Genomic DNA, 14,335 nt, shown 5'->3' on the forward strand with positions numbered 1-14,335 from the left:
CCACATATAAAAGTAAAAAAAAAACTCTTTTAATATGAAAGTAGATAACCTCCACATATTATGATGAAAGCATATTTTAAACATGTTTAAAATGAATTAAAATATAATAATAAAAAATCAACAAAAATATTGACACTATAATAATTAAAATAATTCTATTTAACAAAAATCTATTGAAAATCACTATAAGTCAAAATTAATAAATAATTTATATAAAACCCCAATTTAATAATAAATAATTACATAATTTATAAATTATTTATGTATAATCTTAATTTATATCAATTTAATGTGAGTTAAAGAATTGAGATAAGCCATTATTATCCCACACACGTTCATTCCTTTCCCTTCTCTCCATTTGTGAAGTTGAGGACTCTACAATACTTGCAAGAAGAGGTATCCACAATAAGCAACAGAGAAAAGCTATATGTGTAAATACTTGTTCATAGATTCTCTCATATTTGATTCATATCAAACAGTTTTGTAGGGGGGGAAATGGGAGGAAACCGAATATGTAACAGAAGCAACATCCCCAAGAGGAGCCAAAGCCCTCCTCATAGAAGGCATTACGAGGATTGCAGGGAGAGCGATCAATACAGGGAGCGAGATAGGTTCAGAGACATGCACTCCACTATTCTCACTATCCTTCTGGTCCAAAATATTTCTCCAGACATGAGGTTTGCATCTTCATGTTTTCTTCTTAATTTGAGGTTTCATACCCAATACTTTTAATAAAGTTGTCTTAAGCTAGCCATTCCTAGATATACATTTTAGTCATCGAACAATGTATTGGGTCTTCAATCTTATTTTTTAAGTAAAAATACTATTATGGAATAAACTATGGTTTTCCATGTTTTTTTTGAGGGGTCTCATTAAAATCATCAGTGTCTGATAAATTTAGGGTTTGCAGTTTTTTAGTTTATTTGAAGCTTCGACAATGATAATGTCATTCTGTATGTAACCCCATGATGAAGAATAAGTTTCCACGTTGAGTAGATGGGGTAACTTAACTGTCATTTTGTAGTGGTGTGCTAATTAGATTGAATAACTTGCCAACCGGCCCCTGAACTTGGCGTTTTGCAAGGGTAAATAATTTTCTTAAAAAACCTCGAGGAGCGACTTCAAGGGTAATAATTTTCTTAAAGAACCTTGGGGGCTATTTTAAGAGAATAACAAAATTTGCGGGATTTAAGACAAAAATTACATAATATCATGCAAAATGTATGGTTTCTTATAGGAAACCTATCTCATTTTACTAATTCAAATGACACTATTTGAAATAATCATAAAATTTCCTTCGAGTATGAAATCACCATAACTAGCATTTTCGAAATTTTTTATTATGTTTTAATTTCAGTTTTAGGAGGGGTTTCTTCTGTTTCATTTCCAAAGTAGCTTAAGAGCATTGTCAATACATGAATCGCTGGTAGGATCAGTATGGTCCAAACTTTGAAGGGTTGCCAAAATTATACTAGGTTTTAGCTTTTTGTTATCCAGAGGGCTATGAAAAATACATTATGTTTTACCTTTTGTTGCTAGTTATCCAGATGCTTTTATGAACAACATTTTGTTTCCAGAGGGTTGTAAACGAATTTGAGGTTTTAACTGTGATTTTAGTTATTTTGATACATTCTTGTACATTCACCAATGCTTATCTTATAGAAAAATGTTGAGGAGTTTGTGTATTATTTGACACTTTTTCCCATAGAAATCAAAGAGATCATTGTATGCTTTTCACGAGGGAAATGGTTGCTAGTTTCTCTCTACAATTGTTCCATGTTAGCAACAAAATAATGTGAAACCAAATGATACACTATCATGAAGGATTCTAACATGATTTGGATTATTTTTAAGGGTTTACTGTTAATGTGAAAGTTAAAATTCCCATCACTATACCAAAAATAAGTCAAAATCAAAATAATGAAGGAACTGAAGGAGATAAAAATTAGGAAATGTTAAGAAATGAATTTATGTAAATGGGTAGGGTAACAGTCCAGAAAGTGCTAGAAACTCGGGGTAGACTTTTTATGAAACTGTATGAAACACGGAAAATGACAAGAAGTTGATTCTAACAACTTCTGCAATTTCGACTTGCCCACCCGATTTTTCTAGAACTTCGACCTACCCAACACATTCTTCTGCAATTTCGATATGCCCTGTTATCACAAAATCACTACTGAGGGCTGCAACCAAGCAAGATTTCATGTAACTCTTTCAACCTAACTTTAGATCAAAGATTAGCCTCTTTGATCAGAGAGGGCTCTCTCACAAACTCTTGATAAAAATCCTTCACTATAACAGATGGCTAACTCTTTATTCATTCATGAAAGCATAAGCTGGTTGGAAACATATCAAACTGGTTCTCATTGGGCTATGGAGTCTCATATACTAAGTAAACAAGAAAAACATAGTCATCTCATGGAAATCAAGGCTCTTTGCATTACATGTCAAACATACTCCATCAAAACCACAGCTTGCCAAACACACAGGAAGTCAGAGCATAAGTTTATGAATTCTGAGTGATTGTGTTACAACAAGGCTGTAAAAGAACATAAAATATAGAACACCATCATTATATTTGAACACAATAATCCATCGAGAATCTTGAGAAGAGATCAACACTGTTTTACTATTACTGTCAAAAGTCTTACAATGGCCCAAAACAACTCTGTTTTTGTATAAAATGTCCAACCTTTTTTACATCAGAGTCATTTCTATATATAGCAAACCAAAATACTACTACCTAAGACTCCTCAACAAGCATGAAGGGAGCTCGGAATTCTATCATTAATTACCTTATCTATATCTTAAACAAACTAATTAATTACAAAAGGTATTGTGCTACGAAAACAGAGGATTCCATTCCATTGAAACTTCAAGTCTATCTCCTCGTGTACATTGATGCGTTCTTGAAACTTGACACCTGTAGCACTTCAATAATAGCCAAACCAAACTAGAAGCACATTCACTAGATGAGCAGCTTCGGATGCCTGATATGTGGATGATTCATCAACAAATAAGAATCTGTGCCCTATGTTCACAGTCTCTGTCTCCCATTAGTGTTCATGCATTTAAGATCATGTTTCAAGCCATTTAATCCTCTAATAGTCCCGTATGATGGAAGAAAACTTATGATCTTGCCATCCCATAACTGAACAGGTGTACCACTCCACACCTCAGCAACCCTACCAGAACCCTAAAATTTCGGAGATAAAGTGAAAACTTTAACAAAAGACAAAATTTCACCTTTTCCTTGAATACTTACACCTGGCACCTTTTTAAACATCTGAATGACTTTCTATAATCCCCATGCTAGCCTCGAGTAATCCCTTTAAGATTTGCTGACCTCAGCATTCACTCTTCAAATTTTTCACATAAACAGTCATCTACAGCAGTTTCGTAGCGCGCTACGAAACTGCTGTAGGTAATCAAAACTAAGCATATGAACCTTAAAGCAACAATGACTTAACTCTGTGATTTCTTCAGCCATTTTACACAGGTGTCAGGACTTCAAAAAGTTTCAAAAAGTTTCAAAATGATGATAACCAAAATTTACCAAAATTTGAAAGGCAAATTTCCCCTTGAATCAATTAGCAAGTTTGCCTAGCTTCCTTTTCAAGCTGCTAACTTCTTCCTTTAACACCTTGTTTTCTGCTCTTAAGCTTGTATTCATTTGTTTCATGATTTTTTCCTGCTTCAGAGCTGGAACTGTCCACACATATGCATCAGATACTGAGTCAGCTTGACTAATCAAACTTGTTCTGCCTTTCATTACAGCCTTTTTATAATTTGTATACCTTACTGCTCTTTCCTTAGAAACATTTTTAATCTGAGGTATTTCTTCCTTTGTTGCTCCAGCTTGTTTCTTAATAGCAATAACATTTCCACTTTGACTGATGATAACCTTATTATCCTTGTTCTTGCTCTAGTTCAATGGCTTCAAGTAAGTCATTTAAACTACCTTTTGAAATAGGACTTTCTTCCACAGGGACTGACTTTCCTTTCTCCTTGTTTAGTTGACCTCTAGTTCTCACCCTTGAAATCTTTTCAACTTCACTGGATTTAGCTTCATCCTTCCTTTTCTGAGTCTTCTGCTTTGATGACTGAGGTGTTTCCTTTGATGATGACTTAGGGGTTTTCTCCACTGATGCTTCAGGTGTCTCTTTAACTAATGGCTTAGGAGTTTTCTTCACTGATGCTTCTGGTGTCTCTTTAGCTGCCACAGACTTTTCTGATTTCCTTGATTTAGTTTTAGGCTTCTTATGGTCTGTCACTTCTCTTCTAAGTTCAGCCAAAGTGGGTTCTTCACTCCTTTCTTCTCTTTCTCTCACAGGTAATGGAGTGAGGCCTGTTTTGCTTGGGAAACTGGCCATAAACACAAATGAATCCCAATCTTTGCCAATTTTTTGTAAACTATCCAACACCAGCAACTTTACTAGACCATGATGAAAAAGGGATGTTTCACAACCATCTTTCTTTAACTGAATCTTATCACACATTTTGCTAATGCTCCTGAACAAATAGAAAGGTATGTCTATAGAAACCTTACCTGTGAAATGTAACAGAAGTTTGAAGTGGTAGGAGTAAACTTTATTGTACCTACCCTCACATGTCAGGTACTTCTGGATACATGTCAAGAGCATAGCATAATTCTCTTTTATATAACTCCTTGGCACTGCTTTGGTGAGGTCTTCATCTACATAAGGTTCCTTCAAAAACTCTTTGCAGGGACTCATGTCGAACTTGAAGTTTTTGAACCATTCTTGGCCACCCCTCGGAATTTCAGTGACAGTGGAAATAACTTCAGGAGACACCGGAAACTCTAACATTGCCACTTTCGAATTCAGTCCGGTGAAATTTAATGCGAAAGCCTTTGTCACTTCTGCATGTCCTCCCTTCAATTTTTCGCAAAACCGCCAGCAGCCAGCGTTTTGAAAGGCTCTTGCTACACCTTCATTCCTGAGAGTAATATCTAACCCCTCCGGCTCTGTCCTCACACACTTACCAGATCGGTGTTCCTTCCTTTCCATGCTGCTTTGAATATTTTTACACAGGAAACTAATGGTAGCTTGTAGCATGAAAACAAACTTCGACTTTGGAGTGCAGGCTCGCTTGCAGTAGTCCGTTTAAATAAGAACTTGGGCTTCTCATACAGCAAACATGTTTACATAATATGAAGAACCCATTATGATATAACCATCTCTTGTAACATCCCTTAAACTAACACTCAAATACATGACTTCGGACCTTATGGCGGAATAATGGTTTGTCATGACATGGAGAGGATGTGAACTGACAATCATGAACGGACCTATGACTCACTACTCTCGGATTTGACATTCAAAGGAAAAGTGCTACAAAAAACCCTGAAACCCCGATTTCGTAGCGTGGGCAGTTCAAATTTAACAAGATGCGCTACGAAATCGCTGACAAACAGAACGCTGCGAAAACACGAAAACATCATTTCACAGCTAAACTGACCAATCAAACCTGCGCTGCGAAACTGCGCAAGTACCAATGACATCAAACCCGCGCTGCGAAACTGCGCAAAGTACCAATGACATGACATGCTTTAACTAACAATGATGGAGGGTGTCTAATGATTTTTCCTTTACATGAATTCACATCAATACCTCTTGAATTTCAAATTTCAAATTGACATATACTAATAAACCTATTCACAAGACTTCAAAGCTTTATATAAAACTTATGGACAACCTTATATACATGAACTATAGTTCCAAGTGATAACATGCCCAACAAACTCTTCTATAGCTTTGAATTTCCCAACAAATTCTTCTACAACTTCAACTTCCCCAACAAATTATTCTACCCATCAAATGTAGAAACCCTAACACGAGAGACACAGAGGGGCACAAAAACCAAGATCTAGTTCTTCGCCTTCCTTTTCGTGCTTTTACCATCTTCTATCTTTAGAATATTGAACTTTCTTTTGGTGAGTCACAATGAGGTTGAATTCCTTGTTATTTATAGGCTTGTGAGGGGTACAAATAGCTTCCTTTAGGATGACTTGCCCCTTCATGTATGTCGACTTGATCTTTGTGCATGGAGGATCTTTTGATTTTATTTTGAGGGCCTCTCGGGGATTCTTTTGAGAATCACTTTTTCAAAATCATCGAGAATGTGGTAGATGATGGGTGTGAGAAACAAATTTGTGTGATGATTAGTTAATGGAATTATTATCGTCTTGGAGATCAATAAAGCATATAACTAGGTTTCCTGATAAGAGGAGGAAACTTCAATTTTCAAAAATCCATAGGCAAATTCTGTACATAAATCTATTTTCTCTCATGGAAGCTATGGGATGTTTAAAACTTTAGCATAGAAATCTAATTTATTTGGAATAATTTGTGAGAAATAAACAAAAAGAGTGAGTTCTAAATGTTCAAATCCAAAATTGATATTGCTATGGTCTTGTATTTCATTTATATCTATTCAATCTCCAAAGAAAACTGGGAAGTGATAATTAATGAGAAGTAATCATTTTATGGTCAACAAAGTGAAATTAGTTGTTGGGATTAGGTTGATTGAGCAATATTTTAGACTTTCAGCTAAATAGGTCACAAAGTTTATCATTATGAACATTGACGTAGGAAAGATGCACCTTTTTGGTTGTGCAGAAAAAATAGATTTATAATTCAAAACCGTAGAAATTTTATCATGTATATTGAGAATGTTTATGTTTAGATTTAATAACAAGGTTCCAAGTCATCATGAAAAAAAAAATTCCAATTATTCAAGACAAAATCAATTAATTATGAATTTAATAATAAAAAATAATTTCCATTTTATTCCTTATTACCTTATAAAAGGGACACTGTGTCCTTATTCAGTTCGTGGAAGGCAAGGAAGATGATTCTCAATACTACTTAAATGAGCATTTTGCTATTGAATATGGTGCTAAATGAGGTAGAATTCTTTGTGGATTTCTAGTATTTTTGTTTCCAACTCCAAAATTCCTGTAAAAGGTGGACATTAAATATTTTGCCAAGAGATTTTTCATCATCCAGAAAAGGTAAAGGGACTGCTGGAACTTGGTTAATCAACCTTTGGTATTAGGGTCAGGGATGAGATCTTGCCATTCATTTAGCCCTAGTTCATTATCTATTGCCTGTTACTTCAATTCATTGTACCAACCCGAAATAATCTAATGAGCCCGTGGGTGTGCATTAGTTTGCTAAGGCCGAGTTTCTTCAAAAATTAAATCATTGTTATTTCTACGACCCCAATTTCAAGTGGTTTGAGGTTGAGCTTGAGTTCTTCCACAACCATAACCCTGGCCTTGGCTACAACCTTGACCACCCCTTGTATTTCTCTCTTGGGATGAAAGAGTGAGGAGAAATAACATTAGGGAAAATATTGGACTTGAGGGACGCACTTTGGAGGGAAAGTAAATATGATAGATTCACTAACAACCCAATATACTATAGACTCAAAGAGTTAGAGACCAAACCAACCATGAGATACTAAATGAAACTTCATTTTATCGCAATATACCTAATTGTATTTATGTTAAGGGGAGAAAGCTACTTGAGAATTAAACAAACTCTACTACTAGTGATGCCCTGCCAAAGGCTATCGAAATAAAGCGCAGGAGTTTGTTCGCAAGGAAGCATAACACAAGGAGGTAAAAGGACTAGGCTCGGAAGGATTGGTCCTTCAACTTGCTTGGTTGTTATTGGGCAATATGCAAATCTTTTTCCATTTCATGATTTGATAATGCCATGCCCTTTAGCACAAATCAACAACAACAAAAAGAACATTCCCAAACACCTCCTAAGATTCCCATAGAATACATCCAGAACAACACTATCTTTAATGACATCATCAATCTTCTTCAATGCTTTCATTATGAAGTGAATGTGAAGAGATGATCGTATGCTCGAATGAAGGTTTGCGTAAAGCTGATTCAATTCCATTTGAAAACACTCCTTGATTTGATGAATTCAATGACGCATCGTGTAAGCCAACCTCAATTGGATACAACTACCCAAATTTTTGATCCTCTTCACTCGTGCCCAACATAACAGTGTGAAAGTATCACAATCTAAAAGTTTGAAAGTATGTATAGTCTACTATAAGGGAGGCTTCTAATTCCCCCACAATTTGCCACAACAGAAGCCCTTAACACCCCCAAAATTTAGTACGAGGGGGGCTCCCAACATCCCCAAAGATTGCTACAAGGCGGTTTTAGATCACCCTAATAAGTTGCTACAAAGTGGGTTTTAAGATTCCCTTGTAGGTTGCTACGAGGGGGGTTTTAAAATTCCCCCATAGGTAAATTTTTAAGGGCGTTTCAAATCGCCTCCAAAAGTGAATTTTTGGAGGCGATTTATAACCAACCTTGAAAGATGACTTTTGAGGGCTATTGCAATCACACCTAAAAGTCACTTTTTGGGGCTCATTCATATCTCTTAAAATACATTTTTGTTTGTCCTCACAACGCTCTTAGGCTAGCCAACCTGAAGGACGCGCACACCTAATTGACCAAACTTTTGGGGCTTGACCCTGACGAAGACAAGGAGAATTGAAACAATGCCTCATAACAGAGGGCCATTCACTTGGCACGGGGGCTTCATCTCTCTTAAAAAACCACCCCTAAAAGGCCTGAATTTTAGACGTGATGCTTTTAGGGGACACCGGGGGGTGAGTGAGGGTATAAAAGATTGCAACTAATGCTAAAACCTTTTCTAATTCCCACTTTTGGAGGCAATGTACGACCCCCTCAAAAGTCTTTTTTTAGTACTAGTAGTTATCATTTTTTTCTCGAGAAGTCATTAGTTTTTAATGATTAACTATGCTTTGCTTCTTTCTAGGATCTCCTCTCAAGAACATGTTTCACCCAATTCTCAAGTTCGTTCTTCAAATTACTTTTTAATTATTTTTGAGATTTATACTTCTCTAATCTTTTGTAAGAAAAGGAGTTTCATTTTATACTAGAAAGGTGATTCCTTGAGTTAGAGGAAAGGAATATCCTTCCCTCACTAGTAAAGGGATTTCCCTATAGAAAAGGAAAATGATTTCCTTTATTTAGAAAGCTACAAAATTTTCCTTATCAACGCCGATTTCATTACCAACATATGCATCATCAACATAAATAACACATAACTGATCATAACTTGAAGAGTTTCTTTGAATTCACTTACCTCAATTTTCTATGAAGAGGAACTATCAAGGCAAGTGAGGGAACCCAATCTTAAGTTCTCATAAGAAAAAATAATCCCCTAATTGAAAAGCAAATATATAAAGTCTTCCTGCCCAAATAATAAAGGGCTCTATCTTTTCTTGATTAACCATGATGTCTATTGATCTAGTGACGATATCAAGACATTGTGTCATTCCCTCCACTAAACGACTGAATGACCTTTGTAGTGAGAGCAAGGCCATCTATAAAATTCACATTAAGCAATTTCTCCTCATAGAGGAGGGAAATGCCTCAAAAATTTTGTTATAAATAAGAATCTTAAAGGAGAAATAATAACGCATGACTACAATACCACATAAATATGGGAAAAATGGTTTGGATTGTTCATGACATTTCATACTAGTTTTGTATGCTAATTCAGCCCCTTTTATGGTATATAGGCTGAGAGATCATTTGCAATGTCGACGAAAGTCAAGTCCGAGAGTAACTGGGTAAAGGGGTTGAGCTATTATATGAAAAGGCCATGGATCCTAGCCAATCTTCATGGTGGGGTTACTCAGTTATGGCATTATCAGATGGGAACATTGATAGATTTGATGAGCATGATGGGTCAGTTAGAGGAGTACATTTTCACAAGGATCAGTCGTGTTTGTGTCTATAGGTAAGCCAACTGGCTTGGATATTTATTGCATGTTTTGTGGTCCATGTGAACCTCCACTTTATATATTTCAGAGAGAAACTGATCACTAATATTCATATTTTAGTAGTTCCATCAATTGGACAATTGATATGGGTTTCAATGGATACATTTTTATATCCTGGAATGGTGGGTGTCTAACACTTGGTGACCTGGAGAGGATCTTGAACACATTGGTGTTGTGTGAGTCCCTCATGTATTTTGAAAAAAAATTCATGGATCAACTAGGAGATTACCTTTACTTTCTCTGTATTGTAAAATGTCTGGAAATTAAACACGTCTAGTGGCAAGTTTTGTAGTGGTTTCAGTTGGGTCTAGCTTGAGTGGTTGGGAAGAAAATGTTATCTTTCCCTGCTTGTGAGTCAATTCTTGTTTGGAGGTCTTCTTCATGAGCTATGAGGAATGGAGTCAATTGTTGTTTGGAGCTATGAGGAATATCTCTATCTCACTACTGGATGGAGGGTGGGGTGCGAAATTACACGCAATTAAAAAGGTCGCAAGGTAATCAAACTGGTATACCTAGTTTAAAACATTCTGAATTGGTGGGGATTGGGGCCAGATGACAAGTCCTTGGTGATTTTGGCAGGCTTATAAATGGCTCTCATAGTGCAGCCACTTAGTCAAAGGAGAGCTGCAAGAAAAAATCCCACCTTCTTGCATCCAAGAAAAAAAGTTATTTTAGAAGTGGTAGGTTTAGCAAAGCTTCCAAGCCATGTAGCTTCTTATGTAGACATTGTGTGTGTATATTTAGGACATCTAAAGAGTAGTGTCTTCGATTGTAAATGATATTAACTACAATTCATCTGATATAACAGTAAAAAATGAAATTATGAAAATTTTTTATAACTCCAATTTACTTGTTAATGTTACATGGAATGTCTTTAAGATCGATATATGGAACTACAATATCCACCGCTGCCTATATCTGGAGAGTTAAGTTCCACAATGAGTATCCTTATATTGTCAGTTCCAATGACGAGCAAACAATAAAAATATGGAACTGGAAATATTAAACTTTTATCTGACCTCATTTGTGACATTTTTTGTGTAATGTTTGTTTCTTTTCATCCTAAGGAAGATTTGGTTATTTGAAGCCCCTTGGATCAGACTGATTGTGTATGGGATATTTGTGCTCCAAAGAGGAAAATCGTCCACTGATGATATTAAGGCTAACACAAATGAACACAAATATTTTTGGAGAGGATGATGTTGTTGTCAAATATTTTTTGGAATGTCATGGCCGTGGAGTGAATTGGGCTGCTTCTTTTCATCCTACCTTGCCATTGGTTGTGTCAGGTGCAAATGGTCACCAAGCGGATTGAATGGCATGCAGATTCAATTGCTTGGTGAAGTTATATCTATTTCATTAGAGATATATTAACTTTATTTTATATTATCTAATATATATATATATATATATATATTCTGTTACTCCTCTTTTTTGAGTACCATTTCAGTTTGCATGTGATTCATTTGTGAAATGTTAGTATGTTTTTTGTTCTCGGGTACCAAGCCTGGGGAGTTAGATATTTTAAATTTTAAGAGGGCATGTGAACTATATGTCTCGCGTGATGTTCCATCCACACCACAACATTATTGTTAAAATTTAGAAGATAAAAGTATCTGAGTTAGAGATGTATCCAAGTATTGTAGAGGTGTCCAAACATTTCGTAGAGACCATGATTGCTTATGGATCCTTGTAGCACATCTTGATATGAATCTTATTGCTATTGGGCATGACCATGGGATGATTGTTTTCAAGTTAGAAAGAGAAATATATGATTTTTTTGTTTATGAGGACACCCTATACTACAACAATGACCATTTTTTGTTTTCTCATCAATTTGCAACTCAAAAATACTCTCAACTTATACAGATAAGAAGGGATAGATCCATGAATTGGATCAAGGATGATGTTAATTGTTGTTTAGCCCCATGGAGAATGTTGTCCTAATATGTTTGGATGTTGAAAGTGAGTGATATGAACTAATTCTTGGGCCAGAGGATAGTGTTTGGACTTGGGAGGAGTGATGTAATGCAGGAAGAAAAGACATCAACTTGGAGGACCTGGTGCCTTTTTTGCTTGCAATCAATCAACAATCATTGACATGAGTCATAACCAAGTGATAAAAATCACAGAAATAAGGTGATCAAGAAGTCTAGTTTTCCAGTAACTGTGGATACAATTTTCTGTGTAGGAACATAAAACCTTCTTCTTAGGCTCGAAGATAGTTTTGCGACAGAAGAGTGACACAATTTAGGAAGAAAAGACAGTGACCTTAGTTTGCAACAGAGGATTGTACCTGGGGACCTACATATTCCATTTGTTAAATACATTTAGTCAGATAACATGGAAAATGTAGCCTTATTGAGCAAGCATGCAATCAGCATTGGAAGCAAGGAGCTTGTACATTGTTCTCTGCATAAGATTATTTGTGTTAAAACTTAAGAGTGGTGCTCAGGGTGACAATTGTGCTTTGCTATCTTCCAAATAGAAATGGTGGCCTTATTGGAACACTTGATGTCCAAGTGTGTATAATGAAGGTGTCTTAGAATTCTTTCAATTGCATGAATGAGTTGGAAATAACCGTGTCATATAGATTGATGCATGAGTATATATTCAAGATGGCACTAATAAAAAGGAAGTATGACGATGCTATGATCATGATTAGGAACAGATTTGTCAACAGGAAGTAATTACTTAGTTGCATCTGAAGGGCTTCCCAGAACTGGCTCTTCACTTTTTCAAAGACGAGAAGGCATGATTTAACTTAGCAGTGTAGGGTGAAACTACTAAAATTGATGTTGCTTCTCCAAAAAAAAGAGATGTTAAGGTCACTGGTATACACTTGGAACTGAGGCCCTTTGGTAAGGAAATGCTGCCATTATTGAATATGCTTACCAAAGATTAAAAAATTTTGAAAGGCTTTCATTTTGTATGTTTTCGTGGACAATATTGATAAGTTTTTGAAGATGTTGGGGATTGCATAAATGTAAAATGATGTTATGGGTCAGTTTCACAATGCCCATATGTGAGTGTAGCAGTTCACACACTTATAAATATTGTTGATATGATTGTACTTAATATTTAGGTGGAAATATGACCACTCTGCCATCTAGAAAGAAATCATCACTTATTGTGCCTCCTCCATCAACTTGTTGAAATCATGAATGGTTGTTATTGAGGGTTACCAAAGGCCTTTTTGAGGGTGGGTTGGATAATGCAGAGATTGTAGTCCATGAATAAGAGGATGAAGGAGCTGCAACTAATAGGGGTTATGACGTTAACACTTCTGGTGGGTTGGATAATGCAGGGGGTGCAGTCCATGAAGAAGAGGATGAAGGAGCTACAACCAATAGGCGTTAAGACCTTGACACTTCTACAATTGAAAGACAAAATGGTGAGGTTATAGTGGTCGATGAAAAGAAGTGAGAGAAATGATGAGGTAGGATGGGATGTAGAATATTTGAAGCTCCCTACATATGTCTAAGGTGAAAATGTTGTAGGTACGACTCATAATGTCATTAGTTACGCCATCACCACATATGCTAGTAATTCAAATATGGATAAAGAAAATATTTTCTTGAGGGTGAGAAAGCTACTAGTAACATTAATATGGTGATGCAACTATCAATTCAACAACTTGGTATTACCAATTTCACTCCATTAAAAGTTAAAATCTTTTTTTTTGGATCTTTACATGGGAAGCCATACATACCTCCCTATGTTTGTTTCTGCACTATGGTCTTCTTAGGAATAGAGGGAGGCTGGAGTGAGACATCTAGCTCAAATTTCAGAGGTCCATGAGCTTTGGCGTTCAAGGTTTTTCTATTAGATGAGAAACTTCGACTAGCTTACAAAACCACAACAGATGGGAAGTTTAGTGAAGCATTAAGTTTATTCCTTACAATCTTGCACACAATTCCAGTTATTGATGTAGATTCCATTTAGGAGATTGAGAGCATGAAGAAATTGATTGGAATTGCAAAAGAATGTGTTCTGGGTCTTCAAATGGGGGTCAAGAGGAAGTTAAGGATCATACTGTCGAACAACAAGAGCTTGCAACCTATTTTACTCATTGCAACATTGAAAAATACCATTTGAGGTTGGCTTCAATGAACACCATAGGTGTTTGCTAGGGAAATCTAGTACAACTGATAACTTTGCTTGATAACTACTGGAAAAAGAGCTCGCTGCAAACCATGTAACAAAGGCCTAACAAGTTCTGCAGGCATGTGGGAGGTAGTTGCAGGATGCTGAAAACACTAAATTATGACTTCAGAAATCCTTTTGTTGTTTTTGGAGCAACTTTTACACCTCTATAACATGGTGAGAAGTATGTGTCCTGTCCACGTTGTAAATCACACTTTATTCCAATCATAAGGGGAAATATATGTGCTATATGTGAGCTTGCAATTTTTTTCTATGTCTTTAGATGCAGTTCAAGATAAAGGAAGTTAAGATTGGTACT

The 14,335-nt window shown here is 36.0% G+C and overlaps 1 long non-coding RNA gene across 1 annotated transcript; it reads left to right on the top strand.

Moving 5' to 3' along the window:
* The first annotated feature begins 340 nt into the window (after positions 1–340).
* LOC149242734 (uncharacterized) lies at positions 341–838 on the top strand. Its single transcript, XR_016245738.1, has 2 exons — positions 341–396; positions 480–838. It is a non-coding gene; the product is annotated as an uncharacterized LOC149242734 (long non-coding RNA).
* Positions 839–14,335: the final 13,497 nt, after the last annotated feature.

Source organism: Pinus tabuliformis, chromosome 8 (assembly GCF_031772625.1).
Source record: "Pinus tabuliformis cultivar Carrire ecotype Pingquan chromosome 8, CPIR1, whole genome shotgun sequence".
Classification (NCBI taxonomy): Eukaryota; Viridiplantae; Streptophyta; class Pinopsida; order Pinales; family Pinaceae; genus Pinus; species Pinus tabuliformis.